Raw genomic sequence first — 25,927 nt, forward strand, 5'->3', positions numbered from 1 at the left:
GGAGAAATCAATTGATCTTATATGTAGAAGCTAGAGTTAGCTTACAAACTCATAAGTAAATATGTTGGGTGGTATACAAATGTAAATAAATTTAATATTAGCTACTAACTGAAGTACAGTAGATTCAATAGAGATCTCAAATAGTATTACTGGAAAGCCAAAATCAAAGCTCAGCAAAATAAAATACCAAGAGCCGGTGCTGGTGGCTCACACACGTAATCCTAGCTATTCAAGAGGCCAAGATCTGAGGCTCATGGTTCAAAGCCAGTCCAGGCAGGAAAGTCTGTGAAACTTTAACTCCAATTAACCCCCTGAAAATTGGAAGCGGCTCAAAGTGGTAGAGCACTAGCCTTGAGTAAAAAGAGTTCAGGATCTGTGCCCAGGCTGAGCTCAAACCCTACAGCCTACAAATAACAACAACAAAAAAAAAACGGGAAGTGGGTTCGGGTAGGGGAAGAAAGGCATGGGGTTGGGTCAAGGGGAAAGGAGTAAAGGAATGAAGAGGGGAAATGCAAACAAAAATCCAATGTATATGCTACAAAATTAAGAAGAGTGAGGAAAAGGGTGGGGAGGAGAGAGACGAGTGAGAATGTTGAAAAGTTTGACATTGGTCAAGTTATATTTTACTCATAAACTACTTTGTTAAATGGCAACTCCTTTGTACAGCTACTTAAAAGAAAATTTTAAAAATCAATTGAAAAGAGATTACAGATTTTAACAAACCCCAAATTGTCAAACTACTAGAAGTAAACTGGAGGAATTACCACATCTATGGTATGAATGATTTCAGGTATATGAGACTACCAGCAAAGGCATCTGTGGGAACCCTAGAGCCCCGTGGGAACTATGACTCGGTGCAGGAAGTATGAGTGCATGGAGAATGCCTGATGCCAGCGGAAAACTGCTCATTGTATGACCATTTTATCTTGTGTCTAAGTAGAGACACAGGATTCTGAGTGTTTGGTTTTTTGCAGTAATCTTGTCAAAAGACAGGATAAGTGCCTATGTGTACTTATCTTCCTGCTTCCTGATATCCTGCTAACTGCCCCTTCCAATGTGGCCTTTGATCTATAAATGAAATTTGCCTCAAGGAAATCCCTGCAACCCCTTAAAAGTAGAGGATGGGAAAAGATTCCTTCAGTTTTAATCATATTTGTCAATTAAAATCAATCCTTGTCTGTCATGGTGATATGGAAATATCATGAAATATCACTGAATGGACAATAGTATCTGCTGGATGGAACCAGCAGGCAACTAAAGCAAAAATAGACGGATATTGTTGCATCATACAAAAAGCTTCTATAGAACAAAGGAAACAATTAAGAGTAAGAGACAATTTGACATTTGGAGAAAATATTTGCAAATCATACATCTAATGAAAGGTTAATATCTAAAATGTAAAAAATATTTATTTAATGAAAAAAAAAACCCTCCAATTTTCGAAACAAGCAAAAGTTCCCAAAATAAGATGTACAAATGGCCAACAGGTATGTGATAAAAATGTTCAAGATTACTAATCAGTAGGGAAAGGCAAATTAAAGCACGGTGAGATATTACCTCATACGTGGTACAATGAGTATTATAGAAAGGTTGAGATACCAGTGTTACTGATAATAATGAGAAAAAGAAACTCTTGCACACTGTTATTGGTGAGAATATTGGTAAAGTAATTATGAAAAACAAAATGGTTTTTCTCACAAAACTAAAAGTAGATGGGTACAGATGGCTCATAACATAATCCTGGCTACCCAGGAGGCTGAGATCTGAGAATTACCTTTGAAGCAAGCCCAGGAAGGAAAGTCTCTGAGACTCTTGTTTCTAATTAACTACCTAAAAGCTGGAAGTGGAGCTGTGACTCTACTGGTAGAGCACTAGCCTTGAGCACAAAAGCTCAGGGATAGCACCCAGGCCCTGAGCTCAAGCCCCAGGACCAGAACAAAAAGAAAAGAAAAAGAAACTAAAAGTAGAACCACTATATGATCCAGCAGTCCCAGTGCTGCATATTTAGCCAAAATAATTGATATCAGTATGCCACAGAGATATCTACATTCCCATGTTCACAACCACATTATATACATATGTCAGGATATTAAAACAACGCAAATACCCATACATGGATGAATGGATAAAGAAAAAAATCCCTTTCTCATGTTCCTTGGTATCATAGGCCTAATAGTCACTTGGAAAAACTAAACTTTCATTAAACTTTAATTGCCTAATGAGACTGTCAAATAAATTGTCTATCTTCTAGGGCAACAAGAATATGTTTGACCAAAACTAAACCAAGCAACTATCTTATTGAAATTTAATCTTAGACAAAGTATCACAGAGAATATAAATGGCTAGAGCTCTTTCTTTAAGCATCTTGACATCTTAACCTCTGCCTCTGGATTCTAACACCTTCTTTACCTAGTATTAGGATGTTTCTTCAATTGCCTGACCCTATAAGCTTCAATAATTTCTTTCCTTTCTGTTCTCCCAAAGTTATTCAGAGTCTGTTGTTGGGACTGAATTATTCCTCACTGAAATAATAAACGTTTTGTTATAAAATATGAATTCTCAGGCCCATACCTGCTTGACCAAAATGAACTTGCTGCTCTTTCTCTGACTATGCAAACAGAAAGATGCCTATTAATGAGATCATGAAGTTGAGTAACAATCTCAGACAATTGCTTTGCAGTTTCCCAAGAGTCCTAATTATAATCCTTATTTGTCTCTAAATGAGGCAACCTTCACTGTGAAGGTGTGAGGATTTTTTTTAAGGATAGGGAAAGAAACTTGAAATTATTTCAATCTATAAAGATCTTTTCAGAGTGACTATGATTGGTATCTTGTAAAATATAGTCACATGACAAGATCAAACAGACCAAATATAGAAAATAATTGAATATTTTCTTTCCATTTTCAAGGCAAATTATCTTCATTCTGGAGCCTCTTAGTCATGTTCCACCCCATGGCTAATCTTTCATTGTTTGTTTTTTCTTAACTTCTGTGGCCTTACATTTCTACATCAACAATTATTTTGAGAAGTCTTAGAAGCTATAAGATGTTTATGCTCTCTGAAACCAACATAAGTATATACAACAAACTGGATATACTGTTGTTCATCAAACTGATCACAGTAGTGTGACTATTAATGATAGAAAGATAGTCGTGTGTTCAGAGAAATACAAGAAGCACTGTTCTGCAAGTATTCATAAAACTATAGCCAAAAGTTACATACAGTATATAGTATAAGCAAATTTTTTGGCAGTCTAAATTACCAGGAATCATTTTTAAATTAAATCTCATAATTCTATTGCTTTCCTCTGACCCCATTCGTGTTTCTTTAGGAATGTGCTTTTTTTATTTTTTTTCAACATTATTACCAGCTCCCATATTTCAGACCTTGTGTTGATCTTGAGACCAAGTCACAGCTTTTCTCCTTTCTCATTAGCAGAAGCTTTGCTTGGGTGGGGCTGGGATAACCCATGCTTTGTCACAATCTTCCACTCTATTACCGACGCTCTGCTGGTAACAAATACACATTTGGAAGTTCCATAAGGTCTTTCAGGTCATTCATTTCAGGTCACATTTGAAATCCTAATGTTCAGAGCTGAAGGCCAGTGTCCCACAAAAGAAGACTGTACCCTTGAGTTGTTTTCCCTGGTGAATAACAGCTATACAGGCTGGACAGGCAATGAAAGAAATCTGCCCATTCAGCTCCCATTACTTTCATGTATCTTACTCATTAGTTCCATTCTTATGGTAATGTGACCCCTTAGGATTGTCAAAATAGGACACTTAAAAGCAGGCAAGTGGAGCATTGTGTGCAAACCTTAAGGCAGGAGAGGGTCTGGCTGGGAATGGCTGGAAAGCCCCACAGCTGGCTACCTCCTCAAAAGGACCAAGGCTCAAGGAGACTTGCATTTGAGATGAAGAAAAAAGAAATTTGAGTTGGCTAGAATGGTAATTTCTGCCTAACCATGTCCTAACCTATCTGCAAAGGCCTTTTCTCATGCACCTGTGAATTCTGTTTGGTGAGACCTGAAGATGGATATAGTAGGACTCTATCCCTTCCCTCTACTTGAACATAGAGGCCCTGTGCCCCTCTGAGGACTCAAACAACATTCATCAGTAAGTGACTGTCTGGATTATGCAGTCCTGTTCTATGTGGAACAACCTATCATTCTTCTCAAGCCTGGTGGAGGCATTTTTCCCCCTCAGGAAGTCATCACTGACTTCTAAGTGTATTGCTAAGGAATAAAACCCACCTTTAAGGGTGGAGTGTATTACTGCAATAGTTTCTCTCCACAGTTGCCATTGCATTCATTTGTGGCAATATAGAACTTTCAGAAGAGTAAAATCCAGAAATGATGAGAAACAAATATCCCTTTTTCCATTAGAAAGCATTTTTGTCCTTTGCTAGGATGAAAATGACAGTCAAAAGAAAAACTTCTTTTTTCTTTTGTTTATCTTCCCTATGGTTTAACCCCTGTTGTCACTGTGTTTGATTTTGGAAGCCTGGGTATTGTATATAAATTAATCTAAGTTAGGGAAGGGAAGGGGAAGATCAAAATGGTGAGACAAAGGGTAAAAGGAGAGAACCCATGCCATAGCTGCACTCATAAGACATTATGTTGGAAATTAAGAAGTGGGGGGTGGTATTGGGGAGGAGGGAAAGTGAATGAAAAATGAGGGAGGAGGTAACAAGTCTGATAAGAAATATACTCAGTACCTTATGTGTATAATTGTAACCCCTCTGTATGTCACCTTGACAATAAAATTAAATTTTAAAATGATAGTCAGAAGAGATTCTTCCTGGTTCTCTGAAATACTGCATTTAATGGCCTCGTGTTTGTGTGTGTGTGTGTGTGTGTGTGTGTGTGTGTGTATACATGTGTGCTTTATAACAGAAGGGTTTATGTGTGTAGGAAATGATTTAAATAAAAGAAACACATTGTAGGCACCTTAACTGTATTAGTTTATTTAATCAAGAAGTGACTTACCAATGTAAAACATAAAACTTTAAATGGCTCAGAAATATTAGATAATGGGTCCATATTCACGTAACCCATAGCCCATTAGGGAAAACCCAGGATTTAAACAAGTCCAGTTACAAACTTCATACTACTTCTTTTTTGTGCCAATTCTAGGGCTTGAACTCAGGGCCTGGGTACTGTCCCTGAGCTTCTTTTTGCTCAAAGTTAGTATTCTACCATTGAGCCATAGCTACAGTTCTGCTTTTTTTCTGAGTAGTTTATTAGAAATGAGTTTATAGACTTTCTTGTCTAAGCTAGCTTCAAACCGAGATCCTCAGATCACAGCCTCCTGAATAGCTAGGATTACAGGACTGAGAACCTGGCACTCCATGCTATTTCTAACTGCACAAATACTGTTGTAAACCATAAATATACACCATCTCATTGTGAGTGGGCTCTTATGATATAGTCTTGGAGAGTTTTTCAGGGAACAGATGAGCGCTCTAGAATGGGATCAGAGGACAAAATGATTTTTGACATACATTCAGCCACACTAGCCTGCCTACAGACACCAGTATTCCAATTCCATAGTGAATCCCTTCAGCAAAAACATCCCATATCATGGCCAGCATTTTCTTTACACAAAATAATACTTACTAAAGGATGGCAAGGACTTGGCAAGTGACCTGAGGTTTCTCAGCCAGGACAGATGTGGTCAGCAATGTCTAGAGATAGGTACGAGAGTGTCTGTGGCAGTATTGTTCCTAAGTCCTTTCACCCAGCCACCAAGTGTCACACAGCCCTGCATTTAACCATATTTAATTACTATCTACTACAGTGTCTGGGCACCATTAACATACACATCATTGTTCAGATGTCCTTTGCCACAGCAAAGTAGTGAAAACCAGAGATGATGGGAAACAAGAAGACAATGAACAAAGTTTCTAAATAAAGGGGGCAGAAGGAAGGTGGGAAATAAGGTAGGCAGCCAACAGTGAGTGGCTGGAAGAGAAAAGACAAGGAGGTACAGTGCTATTTTCTCTTTTCCAAGTATGCAACTTAGGATGTCAGCAGAAGCCTGCTCATTTACCTCAGGACCTCTGGGCTATCTTCACAGTCTGACATTCTCCAGGCTGAGCTCAGACACCAGGGGTTATTAAGGAAAAGCAGTGGTTACAGGCCAAGGCTGCACACCTGCCTAGAAAGCAGTTCAAGAGATTGTTTTCTCCAGTAGGTCCACTGAAAAATTATAGATCCCTTGAGCTCAGTGTTCTCAAAAATTGGCAAGGGCATTATGAAATGTGTAAACCATGAAATGTTTTGCTTGATCTCAAGTCTCTTGTTAATTATGATATTTATTGAGTGGTTACTATGTGTTGGACATTCTACTAGGTGTTTCTTGTGTTACAAAAAGTATCTAATTTTCACTAGGAAACCTCAAGTATTCTTTATTTTCAATACATGATAAGGAAACTGAGTGTTAGGGAGTTTATGAACTAGATAAAGAACCAGGAAATGGAGTCAGTGGGTAGCAAAGCCACTGTAGTCTGATTGTGTGTTCTATTAAATTAAGTTTCTTGAGTATGTTGAGGCAGAGGATGTAATGACAGGGCAGAGAGCTAGATTTTTAAGCTTTGCATTAAAACAATTTTAAGCCAAAGACAATAATAGATGCATCTATTGTTGTACCAATTCAAAAATCAGCAGTCCGTTTAGAGCATTAGTGTCAAGAACATTAAGGAAACTGGGCATTATACTTGTAACCCTAACTACACAGGAGGCTAAGATCTGAAAGATCATGGTACAAAGCAAGCCTGAGCAGAAAACTCTGTGTGACTCTTAGCTCTAATCAACCAGCAAAATGCTGAACTGGAGATGTGGTTCAAGGAATAGAGTGCCAGTTGTAAGCAAGAAAGCCAAGGAAAAGCACAAAGACCGAGTTCTAGCAACAGAGAATGAATGGGGAAAGGGCAAGGACTCTTTTTAACAGGTCTAAATATATGGCTAGTCAGGTCTGTGGCTACCTCTGTTATAATGTATGAGCTATACCAGAAGATAGAGAGCTATGGGCTAATTATTTGTACAGAAAATAAAATCTTTTCCTTCTGAAACATTGAACTCTGATCTGAAAACTGCCCTCCCTCCAAGGGCAGTGGCAAGCACTTACTCCTGGGATGTTAAAGCTACTTCCACAAAGTTGCTTGGTGAGTCCTTTGAAGCAGCAGACCTCATAGCCACTAATATAGTCCCTGGTTGTATGCTCAAATCTTGGGGCAGAGATGAACAACAACTATCCTTCTCTATTCTGCACGGATGTCTAGTAAATAGATTCCAAAATAATTATTTTTGGGACACTTGTCCTTTTTTCTGGTTATCTTGATGTCACACAAGAGGTCAGAAGTGCTTTCAAAGATGAACTTGACCTAACCCTCTGTTTGCTGGCTGTCACACAAGATTTCAATCCCCACCCACATCTCATAGCCTCAATTTCCCAGCCTTTGTGTATAGTTTCTTTCCATCCAATGACCAAACTCTGAAAACATAGTCACTTTTGTTTTAAGCTTCAAACCATCAGCTTTAGTACAGCAACTGGGTTGCTGGGTTACAGAACTTGGCTCAAGTCTGTAATCAAAATCTAGACCTCAGGAGGCAACTTCGAGAGAGTCAGATGCCTTTCAGAAATCGAATCAAGTTGAATGGTAAGAGAAGAAAGAAACTTTACTTTCTGCTGGAAAAAAATAATTTTTCTCTGATAACCAGGGCCTAGGGATTTTTTCAAGCTGGCTTCTCACATGTATGTTAAATCTAGAAATGTGGCACTGAAAGTCTGGTCATTAATTTATATACAAGTTTGCTCATTAAGTTATAAACACATTTTACCAGAAAAATTATTACTTTAATGTATTACTTTATGGCATTATAATTTTAAGAATATATAAGAAAAATGTACAATTGGGATATTAGCAGTGACTCTTACAGTGAATGCATACTCAAAAGTTTAAAATAACAACAGCTAATATTTACTGAGAACTCACAACATGCTGGATACCATTCTACATATCTCACCAAGATTAACACTTTTATTACTATGAAGTCACTACAATTAATCCTACCCATGTTATAGTTTTAGGATATGAGTACAGAGAGGTGAAACTACCTGCCCCAAAACATGTACAATCATATTCTGAGTCGAGCAGTCAGCCAGACGTCAGAATTTTTTTTTTCTTTTTTTTTTTTTTTTTTTTTTTTTTGCGGAGGAGGTGGGCACTACCAGGACTTAAACTCAAGAGTCTCACACTCTTCCTTGGCTTGCTTGCTCATGGCTAGTGCTCTACAAATTGAACACCTTCAGTCTCGAATTTTGCTGGTTACTTGGAGTATTATGGATTTTTCTGCCTGGCTTCAAACCATGATCCTCTGGGTCCCAGGCCCCTTCCAAATTAGATAGGAATTATACTACCAAATAGACTTAATATTTATAATCAATTTGTCATACTTCTTGCTCTCTTCTAATATCTCTTGACCTCCCATCTTCCCCAACACTCCTGACTTTAACATCACGCTAGTTAACTAGCTCATTTAACAAAGCTAGCAAATCTGGAAAAACATACCTGAATATAGTAAGAATGCAATTAATATTAAACTGTCAAGTTGGATGCAAATTTTTATGCAGTCTGCCCTTGTTTATATTCCAGGTCCATTGGAGTTTGGTTTACACTGAGTGTTCTATTGGCAACAATTTACAAGGTAGGCACCATTAGCCAAAGCAGGAAAACTCGGATAAATGAGGTGGTTTTCCAAGGCCACAGGTGGCAGAACTAGGACTGATATGTCTACCAGGCTATGGTCCTTGTGTATTCAGTCTTTCTCCTGGATTATCATTTTCTGGGAATTTCTGCCTCCTTTCTTTCTTTGGGAGCAATATAGTATCTTGTGATACTATATGTGTATGTGTGTGCGCACGCGCGTGCACACACACACACACACACAAACGCACACATGACTGAATTCAATTGACCAAGAAACTGCACTGTTTCCTTTGCCTGCCTTTCTCTTGAGGCTGAGGAGATTGTAAAGCAACTACATCCTTTCCTTCTCTCATCTGAGGCTTCATTGGTGATTTCCAAAGCCAAACTCCCTTGAGTCTATGTTAGGAGCACATATTTCTTTTTAATTTATTCATTGTTATTGTAAAGGCAATGTATAGAGGGTTACACAAGTCAGATAAAGAGTACATTTCTTTTGAACTGTATCACCCTCTCCCCTCAGTTTTTCGCTCCCATCTCAACAAACAAGGTATGTAGTTCATTTTCAATGTGTGTCTAGTGAGTATCACAGGCTGCATTTGTTCACCCTTTGTCCCACCATTTTGTGCCCTGTGTCTGTTTGTAATCCTTTCAGGGTGTCATAACAAAATATTACAAAATGGGTGGCTTAGAAACCACAGAATTTAGCTTCCCACACTTCTGGAAGCTGAGAAGTCTAAGATAAAGGCACTCATAAGTTAATGTCTGGAGGATCTTGATGATGCCTCTTAGCTGTATTCTCAAGTGTTGGAATGGATAAACAAATTAATTTAGGCCTTTATTATAATGGAACTAATCCCATCCATAAAGGCTCCATCATCTAATCACTTCCCAAAGGGTCATTCCCTGATACTACCATCATGCAAGAACTTCAGCATAGGAGTTTGCAGGAGACCTTAATAGTATACACATGCATAAGAAGAAAGGAACAGCTAGATGATAATTCTTCTTCCTCAACTCAGGGGAACAACAACTTCTCAGCTGTTGAGCTCAGGACTGTTGCAGCAGCCTAAGCTACCATCTCTCAGTGTTGCTCTTTCTTCTTCATGGGGCAACTTGTGGTTGGCCTTTCCTCCTCAAAGACAATTGGGCCAAATAAAATTGTATGTGTATAACTTCTCAGGTATAGTAATGTTGCCTTGTCTTTTTTTTAAACTACTCACTACCATGTTATTTCATATTCTACTATCTTTTATCTGAGCCAGGAATGCAGTCAGCAAAGTGGGGAGGGGTGGGAGTTGGGACCAAGGGGAGAAGAGTAGAAGAATAACCAAAGTTCTAAAGTGTGTTTCTTTTATTTAGTAAGAAGCTCTGTCGGGTTTTAAAAGTGCACTTACGAATCCATGTGGTTTTAGAGTGGAGCAGCCAGCCCTGGCGTGGTTTGGTGGCTGGCAATGGGAGCCTCTGGAGATGGGTGGATCTCATCTCCATTTCTGTTCCTTGAGTTTGCTTTTTGGTTAGAGCAGATCTATTCCTGTGGGATACCTGGGTTTGGGGGTAGACAGCTGGGCATCTGTCATCAGCTTTATTCACTGTATAGGCATACTGTATAGGCATGACCCATCAAGGGACTTCTGGTTGGTGGTGAAGAAAGTTGGGAGAGGGAAGGATGTCACCCCAAAGTAGGCCTCTCCCATGGGCTTAGACCAGGCCAGTCACTTAACATCATTTACATGGTTCTGTGTAATTACAAAGTTTATGTGTATAAAACAAGCTGTTTCTGTGAAACTGTGTATTTTGTAAATAAAGATATTACTACTTTGAAAAGAATAAAGATAATTTTAAAACATATAAAATACATTATCCGTATTTAAGTATGGAACAATTGGGCTTTAAATTCCTCTTCCAATCTTATTCTTAATACCACTTAGTAAAATAATAAAAGCTGAAAATTTGGGAATCTAGCTCTGGATATACAAAATAGATGTCCTGTGCTAAGGAAAATAGAGCCAACCACTTATTTCAGGAACCGGAAGCAATGACCCTTTTATATCCTATTTTGAACTTGAATCTTGAACACTGAATTCTGGTTTTGATCATGTTCCAAGTCTCCTTCTATAGAACTCTGAATTTCACAGATGTGCTGTAGTATTATTTGCCTTCCTTAGTTTGTGCTTTCATGTACACACACACACACACACACACACACCTAACTTAGAATACATGTGAATGAACAATTACAGGTAATCAGTTACAACACTTTTCTAGTGAATGTGTTAGACATTTGAAATATATTATCTCAGAAGCCTTCAATTAGATACTGGTGGCTCACACATGTAATCCTAGTTACTCAGGAAACTGAGATATAAGGATTGAGATTCAAAGACAACCTGGGTAGAGAAGACTGTGAGACTCTTATCTCCAATAAACCAGAAAAAATGGGAAGTAAAGATATAGCTCAAGTAACAAAGCATCAGCCTTGAGCAAAAAAGACAAAAGAGAGCATGAGTCCTGATTCAATCTCCAAACTGGAGGGCAGGGGAGGAACCAAACTCCCTCTTCAAAAAAAAAAGAAAAAAAAAGCCCAAAAAACAAATTTCAGAATTTTACCTATTTATCTTCATATTAAAAATGAAGAATGTGTCTGAGTAAGGTCAAATGATCTACTAATGTAAGAAACAAATATATCCTAAATAAGAGTGTGGACTGTAGATTTACTTATAAGCCCAAGTTTGCATTATCATAGTGTCCCACTAGTCAAGCTGCAAACAGAATAACTTGCTCCAAATGGGAAGGTACAGGCAATGAACTTTGGTGAGGACCTACTGTGCACCTGATTCTGTATCAACATTTTGCATGCTTCAAGCTATTCAAGTTTGCAAAATCCATTGTTTATGTGATCCAGATAGCTGACACTTCTAAGATTTATAACTCATTCATAAGGTGCAAATGCAGTGTTTGCAATCATGATGAACAATGCAATGCCTAATTTCAAAGTTGACTTCAAGCTCACATCATTTATTAGATAGAAGCTCTTTGCTCCCATCTTTCTTTTACACTAGCATCTGGGATTCTATGCTATGTTTCGATCAAATTTCTATTACAAATTAGATATTTATGCATTTCTTGGAGTATGCTTCATCTCAACAACTACAAGTATAGTGACTGAAACCAAAATTGGAAGGATAAATGAATAGATAAATATTTCTGGGAAATAGTACCTTTTTCCATTCTAGTACATTTATGTAAGTTTTCATTAAGGATATTTTATATTGTCTCCATCAGGATCATTTCACTATTTGTTTAAATCAATTCAGCAAACACCTCCCAAACCCATTCAGTCTCTCTTTCTCTCTGTCTCTGTGTCTGTCTGACTCTGTCTCTCTATCTTTGTCTGTGTCTCTCTGTGTCTCTGTCTCTCTCTGTTTCTCTGCCTCTGTCTCTGTCTCCCCTGGTTTGAACTCAACTTTGTGCTTAGTAGGCAGGTTACAACTGAGGTCTAGCTATTGTTTAGAGAGGATTTTCCCTTTTTCCTAGGCATACTTCCTGCAATAGTTGAGATTATTGATGTGCTCCTCTGTGCCCAGCTTAATTCTATTGAGATTGAGTCTCATAAACCTTTTGCCTTGGTTGACCTTGAGCCTTCTAATGTCTGCCTCCTAAGGAGCTAAGATTATAGGCACAAGCCATTGGCACCTGACTCTGTTGTCGATGTTTGTTTTTCTTTTAAACTTATGTATTTACTCCCATGTTATGAATTGCCACATAAACTGCCTTTGCTAATTGAATCTTAATACATAATAATTTGTTTTATTCTCCCCTCACATTCTCTATAACAAAGCATTTTCATTATTAGATATGTAAATATTGTTCAGTACCTTGTCAAGTAATATACTATGGCTATATGTTTTCATTTTGGAACTCTTGTTTTTTCAGGATTTAACAATGTTGTCAGTTTTAGTTATTACTTTTTAAACTTCTACTTAAATTTTATTTTATCAAAAATTTTGGAATAGGGCTGGGGATATAGCCTAGTGGCAAGAGCACTTGCCTCGCATACATGAAGCCCTGGGTTCGATTCCCCAGCACCGCATATACAGAAAACGGCCAGAAGTGGCGCTGTGGCTCAAGTGGCAGAGTGCTAGCCTTGAGCAAAAGGAAGCCAGGGACAGTGCTCAGGCCCTGAGTCCAAGCCCCAGGACTGGCCAAAAAAAAAAAAAAAAAAAAATTGGAATAGATCACTTAGTTGGTAATTGTATATAATCAATGCAATTAAGTGATATTCATTATCTTTTTAAAAACTTTTATTCCCAGGGATTGAATCCAGTCTCCTGCACATGATAGGAAAGTGCCCTGCCACTCAGATCTCACTTTTTCTTTTCAGTGCATATACTCATACTTAACTTTTCTATGCACCTGCTCTATTCTACATGCAATTCTCTTCACACATTCACTTTTATTAAATTGGAAGTTTCCTTTCAGAATTTCCTTTTCTTCAAATTTCTTTTGCATCCCGTCGTGGTGTCTTTGTCATTTTTTTTTAACTTACTATTGTTTTATGGAAAATGTCTTTAATTTCCATTGATTTGATTTCTAACTTTCATAAAAGTTAGAAAAAATTAGTTACAAAAAAAGTTAGAAAAAATTTTAGATTGGAAATTACTTCAAACTTTTAAGGCACTTGCGTTCTTCTCTACCCCCAAAAAAAGCTGTAAAGAGGGAAGTGTGTTGGTTCAGGCTCGTAATACTAAATACTTAGGAGGCCAAGGCAGGAAGATATTTACACCTGAACTCACATTTAATTCCATCCCTGGCTAAGTTAAACAAACAAACACAACAAACAAGCAAACAAATAAATAAGAACTAGGAGTGTAGCTCAAGTGGTAGGCCCTGGATTTAATTCAAAGCACTGGGGCATTCTCAGGGCATTCTAATACCTGATCTATTTTATGTGTGAAAATGATTTGTATTTTCTGTTCTTTGGATTTTTTTTTTTTTTTTTTTTTTTTTTTGCCGTTCCTGGGGCTTGAACTCAGGGCCTAGGCTCTATTCCTGAGCCACTCTGTGCTCAAGGTTAGCACTGTACCACTGGAGCCACAGCACCACATCAGGCTTTTTCTGTTTATGTGGTACTGAGGAATCAAACCCAGGGGTTCATGAATGCTAGGGAAGCACTCTACCACTAAGCCACATTCCCAGACCTATTCTTTGGAAATGTTGAGCACTTGTTGTCCTTGTAAAACTGTCCTAGTATAGGTAGTCAGAGGCCCTTTCTTTTATATTGGAGATATTATTTGACCTATTTAATCACTATTTCTTTTTTTCATGTTACTCTAGTCTTTTCCCATAATTTATATTCTTTTATCCCCTAATATTCTTACTTTTCTTCTAATTTCTACTTCTTTTATTTTTGGTAAATGCTATTTTTGAAAACTCTTTAAAAATTAATTTCTAAGAATTCCATCCCATTCTTAGAATATCCTTTCTTTAATAGGGTGTTCCAAATTTCAGACAGTTCCTAGTCTTCTCAATTAAACTACATATTTCTTTTTCTTATTTTTTTTACATTGGTGGATGTGTATGTGCATGTGTGTATGCTTGGGTCTTGAACTTGGGCTTGGGTGCTGTCCCTGAGCTTCTCGGCTCAAGGCTAGTGCTCTACCACTTTAGCCACAGCTCCATTTTTTTTTACTTTTTTGGTAACTAATTGCAGGTAAGGGTTTAATGGACTTTCTTGCCCAGGCTGGTTTCCAACCACAGTCCTCAGATCCTAATCTCCTGAGTAGCTAGGATTACAGGAGTGAGCTACCCTACCAGTCCCCAACTACATGTTGGTAGATTTTTAAGAAAAATTATATCTTCAAAATTTTGAATTCAATGTCTTAATTGTATGGGACAAAAATTTCACATTTTTATACTTCCATATGACCATTTTTTAGCATCTGTGACCATATAGAGCTATTCAAAATGTCCTTTGAGAAAAAGAGATTCCCATTTTGTTATTACCATGGAAAGTTACAGTGATTTTAATTTCTTGGAGCTGACCATGGCTATCAGGTGTCTTGAATCCCAGTTGGAGAGATTTTATCTTAATTAAACAAATGGTTTCTAAAGGTTATTCATTAATACAGTTACAAAAAAAAAATCTCATCTCAGATCCACTGGACAAGGAATCCCTTAGGAAATGAACAAGAAATGCACTTTTTTTTTTAAGTTTCCCAGATGACCACAAGGGCCAAGACAGCAAACAATTGCATGTTATCTTGTGCCCTTTACCCTTTTCAGGTGATGGTGACTAAATGTTTCTTATCTGTTTCTCCCTTGTAATATTCCCTCCAGACTAGCTTGTTTGCAATTTGGAACAGAAGGAAAGTATTGCAGCTATGTCAAAGGTCTGTTGCATCATTTCGGTATTGCCCACATTCTGTTTGTCATGGACCAAGAATAAAGGATCTGACCTGGCTACATTTTATTTTTCCTTGTGCCACCTCATCTGATTCCATTTATCTTCATTGCATCCATAAGGTTCTCCTGGACATAAAGGAAGAACATGTAATCTGTAACCCATCCATAGTCTTTCTACCTTAACTCCATGCTGATCCATGCTAGCATATCTTCTTTGTCTAACATCTATAAAAACAAAATAGAACACTGCTTCATTACTCCAAAAGAAGTTCTGAATATCATGTGGGGTAGATAAGAGAAGATCCAAGTTAGGAAGCACCAGATAATGTTTGTTACTGCTCCTCTACTCTCACAAACAGCTCTTGAATTTTCCCCATGCAAATTTAACACAGCATACACCAAGAATGTCTCACCCTCCTTTATTCTTATCAGGGTCACTTGAAATCACAGCCTATAAGGCAAAATAGGCTTCAAGTATTTTCTTTAAGAGAGACTAACACTAATACAGAATAGACATTTTATTCCTTCAGCTTTGTTAAGGCAAGAAAATTAAGGCATGGTTATTAGTCTGATCTTGAGATTCCATTATTAATAATAGAATGTGACCACAATGTAATAACTGAGAATCAAATCTTGGGTTGCTTACAGCAATTAGGGGAAAAACTAAGTACTTTTATGATAAACACCCTGTCCTGCAACTCTTTTGCAAACAGAGTCCAGGATACATGTCAACCCTTCATCTACTTGGCAGGCAAAATTCCAAGGACATGAAGTCACAGTTGTCATCATAAGATCCACAACTGAATTACACTTTCCTTTGCCACACATAAAATAGGGCAAAGGTGGAGAACAGGCTCGGCTTAGAAATAAAAGAGAACACTGACATACTGTAAGGAACATAACTGAGAATAGGGCTGATGTGAAATGACGATTTCAATGACCAATTCAAAATCAATAAAAATGCCAGATAGTACTTGTAAAGCTATAGCCTCTTAAAAAGCATCCTAATGAAATTGCCCAGTGTATCAATATGTGCATAATTGTGTACTCAGAGAAATATGAGCCAGTCCTCTCTGCACACCTACTTAGATATAGTACCACTGCAACACACAAGCCTAGGGGCAGCCACAACCAACACACACAGTTCTCTTTGTAGGCCAAATTCCAAAGCAAAGTTTGGGAAACATGTTTAAACATTGTCACCCCTGAGAAGAGAGGCCTCAGGAAGACATGGTCACATAACCCACAGGTCACCTACAGAAACCAGGTCACCTCAGGAATCAGGAAGAATAACAGAGACCTCCTAAGAGAAGATCCAGGTGCTGTTGAATGGGGGGTTGGTGAATACAGAAGACAAATGATGTGATAAGAATTGAGTCAACTCTTGTGCTACATGTAGGGTGAATAGAAAGAAAAGACTAGGAAATGAGCGCCAGAGTTGGTTTGTCTACGTGGTTTCATCGCACACAAAGAAAGTGAGGCCCTTCCATGTATAAATACCTACTGAAATCTAAGTCAGCATCAGATATGTATGAATACCTGGCAATATATAAAATTCTACCAACTGAGAACCAGGGATCACATGGTAGTTTAAGTGAGTGCTAACAGTGTGGTGGAATCTGGCACATTCTAGGTGGGATGACTATAAACAAGGGAGCTAGTATTTAGGACCTCACAAGAGCTTATGAGATCCAATCAGTATTAAGTATTTGTATACCCAAACTCCCAAATTAATAAATTAAACAGCCAATATATGCTCATATTTCAATATCATATGACATAATAAAACAACTATAAAATGCATATAAGAAATTAGGTTATGGCATTGTTTTTAACACTTTCCCTCTTAACTTTCACCTTCCCAGTAGCTTGGACAGGTTTATAGCTCCATATTATGGATGGGAAAACTGAGGACCAATAAAGATAAAAGAATGATCTGAGATCTGACAGTTGAAAGTTCACCTCTGTGGCTTTTCTCTCAAAATTAAAGTGGCTTTTCCAATCAATGGAGAAAAGAAAAATGTGGTTTGAAATAATTGAAAAGTTTCTCATGCTTTTTTCCACTTATATCACCACCCTACATTGCTTCACCCCACACCATTTCACTATTTATTAATGTGCTCCTAAGACTAGAAGAGACCAACCACACACCAAAATATTAGCACCACTCATGCCATACTAAAGTCAGCTGCAAAATAGGCCAGTGTTGTGCATTGGCTGGTCCTCTCCTCTAACTGTGTGTTGTGTTCAATTCTGTGAGAAGACACCTTGTAGAATGCCTTTCAAAAATCTCCATCATGAGTCCCAAACTTTACACGCTGGCTATATTTTACCAAGGGCAAAGATGGAGTACAACTTTCCTTAATGTGAAATCCCCACTCTCGCCATCTCTGGCAGAAAGTGGCCTTTGAGTGCCCTGCCTGAAATAAGTGGGGTTCTATAAACATACTGGTCTTTTCTGGGGCCTCAGAAAGCAGAGCTTCACCTCCCCCCACTGATTTTGTGTGCAGCACTGAAAGCATGAATCTTGGATGCTGTTTCAGAAGGAACCATGAGCTATTTATTCTTAGTCTGAAATTGGCAGGCTTTACATTTTGGAGAAATTTTAATAGGACTAGCAGAGGAACTAACATTAGGGATTATTTTCTCAGTGTGGGGCTAGATGTGTAATGCATATGTTTGCCCTGAGGACCCTCAGCCACGTACTGTAAAACTTTGTTAAAATGCCTTTCTCCTCGACTATTAACATTTTTCTACACACATTGTTCATTTGTAATAATCCAAGCCAAAAGTTTATAAAGCTATGTTCCCCAAAAGACCATTAGATTTGTGTTAATTAATTAGCAAAATATTACACATATGAAATTCCAAGGTCTAGTTACCCTGTTGGGCTAAAAAAAGATTTTTTTTCTAATTATTGACTACTTTTTGCTACTTTAAGTCCACCACCTAGGTTCTTGGAGAGAGCAAGCTTCTGGGAGATGGAGAGGTCTCCAATGGCAACACAGGTCCATGCTGAATGGGGGAGTGGGAGGAAGGCCCTGCAGCTGTCAGAATCGCAGAGGATTTGGGAGGAAGTAAAAGGAGATTTGTAGGACAGACTTTAAAAGGGAAAAGTGAGGTGCAGTCCTCTAAAATCACTGAATCTTAAACACTTGAAGGAAATGCAATCTTAATAGAGTGTACAGCAAGGAGATGATGACTTACACTTACTTGCAAGAAAAAGAATATATATATAATATTGTTATATTCTTGATTGTTTGGACTTACTTCTGAATTGTCAGAGCTGTGCTTTTAGTTCTAGTTTGATAGAAGTTTCTAGTTTGATAAGCATATTGTTTTCTCATTACTTCTAGTAATGAGAAATTTGCAATGGTTATATAATACTTTTATATATGGTCATAGTGGTCACATATATACAGGTACATATATATACATATACATGCATGCAATAATATGTGTATAATATATACAAATACATAAATATAATCACTCTGATTAGCATGGTTTTCATCACAGTAGGAAGCAGGGTTAGTCACTAATTTTTCTTAAGCGTAAGCCATTCCCCAGAGCTGTGTGTTCTGTGTATGTGTCTTCTTGTAATTTTATAACAATCACAAAGAATGATTATCCATAGGTGACACATGAGAAACCTGAAGCCTATAGAGGTTACATAACTTGATGACATCACAATCCTAATATTCAGTGGAAATGGGACTTGAACTTTAGCATGTTCCCCCCCCAAATGAAAAAAATCTCAGGCTCCTTCTCCTAAAACACCGTTCTTAGAAAAACAGTTGTACAATACACATATGTAAGCCAGAGTTTCCTCTTAACAATGAAGTTCTCTTTGTTCCCTATCAGGAATATTGATTTTTAATTTTAAGACCAGTCTCTAAGTGTGTGCAAAATTATTATTGCCATTTGTCATTTTTATACCTTTTAATGGGAGAGGCCATTCCTTAGCAACAGCCATCTTTATGTCAGGGGCTTTTAAATTAAACAGAACTGTTGAGATCTGGGGGTTGGGGGTGAGGAGTGGAGGGGAGGCAGTGAGAGACAATAGAGGAGGAGGAAGGACAGAAAAAGACACAGTCTGAACAAGGGACAGGGACCAAAGCTGGGGAATTTTTCATGGTAAGGGCAATATTTCTGAGAATCTACGTGAACTTCATTAACCCTTTACTGTGGTACACATTAACCCTTTACTAACCAGGGCCCCAAAGTTCAGAGCCTTCACAATATAACTCTACTACAACTAATTCTCCAGGAATCTGATTTAAATCTGCTAGTGATAGTCATCAGCATGAACTTAAAGGTTAACCCTTTCTTTGCTTACTAGATGATTTTATTAACTATCAGTGAATGTGAAATGGTTTGTCAAGAAAAAGGTGTCTATTGGAATGGATTATGATAGAAATTTTGTCATCAGCTTCGTAAATTCTTTGCAATGTTCAATTATCCTTGGACCACTAATATGATTATTGTATTGTTACAGGTTTATCATTTTTATTCAACAGTGTTGCCTCTGATCTCTATTTTTTACTAATGTATATTTGTGTTTGTTTATTAGCTGAATCAAGTGATTTATTGTATTGTCTCAGATTGGTAGGGTAAACACATAAAGTAGTTTTACTTCTCAAATCACTCTCTTTTGTCAGGCAGTAGACAGTGGTCTGAATAGATGTTGGGAATCAAAATAGCTCAGCCACTTTATTAAAGCAGCAAATTTCTGCCTTTAGCTGTTAGCTATGTGCCTCGTTTTTCTACTTCATTGAAAAATATTTACGCAGTGACTTGCAGGAATTGACAGAAGAGAGTGAGAAGTCAACTGCTCTACTCTTCTCACTTAGCCTTGACCTTACTGGCTCAAGGGTAAGAGTGAGGCTGCATGGCCTGCTTCATGATTCAGCTCTTACTCTCCATTTTCAAGACCTTGTTTTGTGGACATTCTCTTGGTATTGGCTGTCTGTTCACAGGTTGAACCATGAATCAGAAATACAGAAGCTCTAGTTCAATTTGTTCCTCTTCTCATCAAACATTACATGCATATCCTTTTTCACACTCCAATGGTTTTTAGTGTATTTACTTTGTGTGGAAACATCAGTACCATATACATAAGCATATATATTTGTTTAAATGAAAGCTCAAAATCATGACAATAAAATTTAAATTTACAAAAATAAATAGCCAAAAATTATAGCCAAGTTATGGAAACAGCCCAGAATAGATGAGTGTATAAAAAAAAAAGGTGGTACCTATACACAATGTAATTTAACACAGTCATTAGAAAGAATAATATTATGTCATTTTAAAGGAAATGGATGGACCTAGAACAAATCATGTTAAGTGAGGTAAGCCAAGCTCAGAGAGACAAACAGCACATGTTTTCCGCCATATGTGGAAGCTAGTTCTAAAATACACGACCAATTACACAAGAGTGTAGGCATTCACACATAGTGAGGCCAAAAGAGGATAGTCTTAGGGAAGGGACACAGAACTGCGATGCCTCTGTGCCTCTGATCATATAAAATAATATTTATCAAAATGAACTCCAGGAAATGGAAATGAGGTGAGTTTTTTCTTTATTGTTTTTTTCCTTTTTGTCTTATTTGCTCATTTTCTGTTGGGGGAAGCACAAAAATGGAGTGATATAAGGTGAACAAATGCAGCAGTAGAAACCATGTTGAAAATAAACTATACAGCTAGTGGGTAGGGGCAGGAGGAAAAAGGAAAAAATTGGGAAACAAAGGAAAGGGTGACACTGCCCAAAAAGAAATGTACTCATTACCTGACTTATGAAAATGTAGCCCACTTGTGCATCATCACCTTTATACTAACAACAAAAAATTCAAGAATTGAGAAGTAGTAACTGGAAAATTTGATAATAAAAACCAAAATGAAGTTCTTCATTGTTGCTAAGTAGTATTACTCAATGAAGTCTTGAGCTTGAGATCTGTTTTGTCTAATAGAGGGAAGTCATCAGCAGCTACACTGATGTAAAGGACATGTTTATAGAAAATGAGATTTACTCATTTCTCATGAACCATCAAAAGTATACAAGTCAATGTCAAATACATTCTAAAATTATAGATGACATTTTATATACTTGAAGAGATGTTGTGCTGCTATTTCCTTCCATGTATAGACATAAACTTCATTTTACAAGGATCCTCATACCCTTCTCCTTCTCTTTTCTTCTTTCTTTTTTCCTTCTTTCCATTTCTCCTTTCCTCCCTTCTTCTGTTCCTTTCTTCCTTGCTCCCTTCTTTCCTTACTTCCTCCCTTCCTCCCTCTTTTCCTTCCTTCCTCAACATATGGCTATGTGAACTTCTCCTGGTATCCACAACCCTGCAAGCCACCATAGGAAAGCTTCCATCACTCTGGAGCAGAGTACAGTGAACAACCACAGTATTTCTGAATTACTAACCTGCAAAACGGTAAGTATGCTAAAATGATTAATGCCCCTTGGAATAAAGTTTGGGGGTGAATTGTGATTCTGAAATAGAAATTCATAGGGTTACCATGTATATCCAAGTTTACAGCCAGACCCATTATATACTTATTATCACAAAGTAGTTACAAATAGCAGTGGTTCTATCATGTTATCTCAGTTTTCATAATAGCTACATGTCCACCTTCTTGTGTGTGTGTGTGTGTGTGTGTGTGTGTGTGTGTGTGTGTGCACGTGGGCATGTGGGCACCAGTCCTGGGGCTTGACCTCAAGGCCTAGGCACTGTCTCTGAGCTGTTGTGCTCAAGGTTAGTGTTCTGCCACTTGAATCGCAGCTTCACTTTTGGTTTTTATTTTTTGCTGGTTAATTCAAGATTTGAGTCTTATGGACTTTCCTGCCTAGGCTGGCTTTGAACCATGATCCTCACACCTCAACCTCCTGTATAGCTAGGATTATAGGCATGAGCTACCAATGCCTGGCTGTCTACCTTCTTAATACACTGAGTTCTATAATTCAGCCATGGTCTTACTAAACCGTATTGTCTTAAATTATTTTACACATCACATAACATGGAACCAAATATTGTTTATTTCTGAAATTAGGACTTGGCACATATATTTCTCTCATAACTTCAGAATTCTTCATGTATGTCTCAAACAAGAGAAATATTAAAAATGTAGAGGCAGTCATCTATTTCAGCTGGCCCCAGGTCCACAGTTAACCAATTGGGGACCAAAAATTGGTTTTGATGTATATTTATACTGAATATATATAATATTTTCCTACCATCACTTCCTAAACTAGAAAATGTATGATGCATTTGTACTGTATTAAATATTATAAATAACCCATCGATGATTTAAAATATGTGGAAAACTTGTGAAGTTTTTTTTTTTAATAAATAATGAGCTAGTTTACAGAAGGGGCATTCACATGGATTGGCATCCATAGGCATCCCTGGATTCAATCTCGAGAGACTAAAGGACACCTGCATATTTAAGAGAAAACTTCTCAACTGCTGACTCTATAAAGGCCCCAGACCAGAATTTTGTATATATTGGGACATGTGGCAACAGACTAAACAGATGGAAAGAAAAGCCAGATTGTACATTTTTTTTGCAACATTTGAATCTTTGGTACCATTCATTATTAAAAGAGCACAAGCCACTAAAACAGAGGACAAATTAAATGTTCATGAACAATGGTGTTCATATTTAACAATAGATACTACTTCTTCAACACATTTGGAAATCAAACACAATAGAGTATTTTAACCCTATGAGGTAGATGCTGTTACCATCTCATTTTATGGATAAGAAAACTGAAGGTAAAAGAGGTTAAGAAATCTGTACAGACATCTAACTGTACAAGAAATGTACCCAGTGCCTAACGTATGAAACCGTAACCTCTCTGTATATCAGTTTGATAATAAAATTTTGGAAAAAAAAAGAAGAAATGGATCTACATATTCTGTCTATCTATTTGTAGTTCCCTATTTCTCTCCAGCCCTCTCCTCTTTTTTGCTCTCTCTCTCCCTGGTTGTGTTCTGTACTTTAGAAAGTGACTGAGAAAGATCTCTAAATTCTCCAAGCTTAAAACATGCCTATGACTTAGTGTGATTAATTTTTTAACTTTAAACAGTATCAAAGACTTGGAGATAATAATTATTTTATTTATCCTAATAATAACTATAATAATTAAATTGTAAAGAATTCAGATGCATCAAGAGAGAACTATTCAATTCCTAAGAGAAGCATATAGCCTGGGAGGAGGGAATGAGGGGGGAGAAGCAAAAAAGAAAACGAATTCGGTTTTCTAAAAACAGAAGGTCACAGGGAAACAATCTTCACAAGTGAGAACATTCAACTTGAGGATAAATTCCTGACTCCAGGTTTTTTAGAGCACTGAAAAACAGTAGCTTTACATTTTTAATATTTTAAAGAAAAGTTTACTCAGGATTGGGGTGATTTTAACAAAGTCTGTCTTAGAGACTAGGACTTGATTACATGGCATTTTATAGGATCTTGTGAATGCTGACAATGATCGAGTCTAACTCATACAAGGCTGCAGCAAATGTTGGCAGCACTCTTTCTGAGTATCTGCTGTCTCTCTATAGCTCAGTGGCCATCCTTGCCACCCCAAACAGTGCCAAGAGCAGATGGTTTTTGTTTTTTTGTGTGTGCATTTTTTTCTGTTGCTGGTGGTGGCTTGGAGTCCAGTGCCCTATAAATTAAAACTAGGATTAATGTGGACTTTTATTTAGAAAAGAAAAAGTTGGGTCTTCAGGGGAACAATTTCTAATGATCTCCTTCAATACTACATAGCAAACACACAGAACATGCCATATGAATGTCACTGGGGAAATTTCAATGAGGAGCTTGAGAAACATACCGTGATTTGGCAGGAGCATGATTTGAATGTGGTCGTGGAGGTCCCACGAGCAACATATGCTTTCACTAAGCTGCACTCTGCTTTTCTTTCACAGTGTGAGCTTTTAAAACATTACTTTTTATTTTCTACGATTATCATTCTGAACCCAAACCAAAGTAGTTAACTCTGAATAAAACTATCCTATTATGAAATTAGAGCTCATCCTGGGAAAGAAAGGGGGGGAAGGAAATGATGTCTAAATGTGACCCCTTTCTCTTCGCTCCACCCCTTCCAAACCAACAAAAGCTAAAGCAGGAAGGGGGGGTGCTGAAGGAGAAGTCTGCTTATGATTATGAATTGAACTTTGAACCATTCCTATTGTTCCTGCCAAGGATTTGTGAATGCTAATGTAAAAAGATATATAAAGTCAGATCTGCTAAGGTATTTTAAGAGTCTACTGTTAAGAACTAAGCTTTTTTTCCCCTTGCTTCATTGTTAAAGATAATATGCCTTTCGAACAGAAATGCTTTCAAGATGTAACCATATTTTGAAATGAGTATCATAATACATCCTTTGCAAGTCTGGAATTTGGAAACAAAGGCCTTGCTTTAATCTGTTTTTCTTCTTACCTGATGAGCAGTGTGACAGTGCAGCTGGAGGAGGTTCAGACATGTCCCCAGTCTCGTTTGCTTTTCTTCCTCTTTCTTCATCGTGTGGGCCCTGACAACCTTTCTTTCTGAAGCTACATAAATTACACAAGGTTAAGACTAGCACTTGTTGTACTGGCTCCAAAACAAGCCAAGACAAGAAAGGACCTCAACCCGATGGATGGACTTCCAGTATTTCTGAGGAATCAGTAGAGCGGTAAAGTCTCTGGCTTTCCTGGCCAATGAATAACAACAGACCTTGGAACTTAGACTAGGTTTCCTTTCTTTACCTTTTACATAGCTATCAGGATATTTCCAGTTATTCAAAAAGGATAAAATAGGCCCAACTTCTTCATGATTATTTTCCACCCTGATTCACAAACACTTTTAATTTTGCAATACCATCTCCCTTGCAAATCAGAAGCAAAATACTCCAGTGTGGCAAAGCACAGAGATGGTCAAACGCTAATGAGCTGAGCTTTTCCTACTGAGATTGGACTCAGGAAAATAATTCATTACTTTTCAAACAGGAACCCAAAGAGTAACAACCACAAGGTAGTAGGCCTTGGTTTTAAAGTAAATGGTATGTCAATACACCCACCTGATTAGAGGATAACAACTATGACTTGAAAATAGAAGGAACTTAAAACTTTCTAAGGATAGATTTAGCACTGTATTTTAGTTGAATTTAGATCTAAGATCTGACTTCAGGAACTATATTTCTATGTGAACCTTAAAAAAATTGTATCAATTTTCCTAAGAAAGTTTTGGGTTAACATTTCCAGTCTTCAGAGGAGGACTTAAGGATCTAGTTTATTCCTAGAGAGCATTAGTCAACCCAAAAATCTTTCCATTGTCAACACCCTTCAGGCCTCCAGAAAGAACACTGTTTTGAATTGTAAAGCCTAGCAGTCTTCTGCAACAGTGTACAACACTGCATTAAGGGAAACTTGATCTCAAATGGGATAAATCTGTTATTATTTCCAACAGACATAAGGACTTACATATAAGAATATGGGCTTGAGGCTATTCTCTATATTCTACCTAATTAATGGGATGTCTGGGTTCCAACAAAGACCCTTTCCATGAGAAGCCTATGGGACCTCTCCTCCTATTCCAGCCAGCATCAAAACACTGGCAATACTTTTCTAACAATATGGAATTTAGCAAAACCACCACATTACTAGACAATTGTGAATGTAATTGTGTCAAACTGACAAACTGCAGGGACAATGGACAGAAAGCTATAGTTACATTGTAAGGATCTGGATGAGTCCATTCTTAAATCAAGAATTATGATGATTCTAAAGTTATAATGCAGTAGCAAAAGAAAATAAACCAGAT

General features: G+C 37.5%; 1 pseudogene; it reads right to left on the reverse strand.

Annotated features, from left to right (window-relative positions):
- The window catches only part of LOC125352652, an 82,523-nt pseudogene extending 57,901 nt beyond the window's left edge, over positions 1 to 24,622 (reverse strand).
- Positions 24,623 to 25,927: the final 1,305 nt, after the last annotated feature.

The sequence above is a fragment of the Perognathus longimembris genome, chromosome 1, assembly GCF_023159225.1.
Source record: "Perognathus longimembris pacificus isolate PPM17 chromosome 1, ASM2315922v1, whole genome shotgun sequence".
NCBI classification, from domain to species: Eukaryota; Metazoa; Chordata; class Mammalia; order Rodentia; family Heteromyidae; genus Perognathus; species Perognathus longimembris.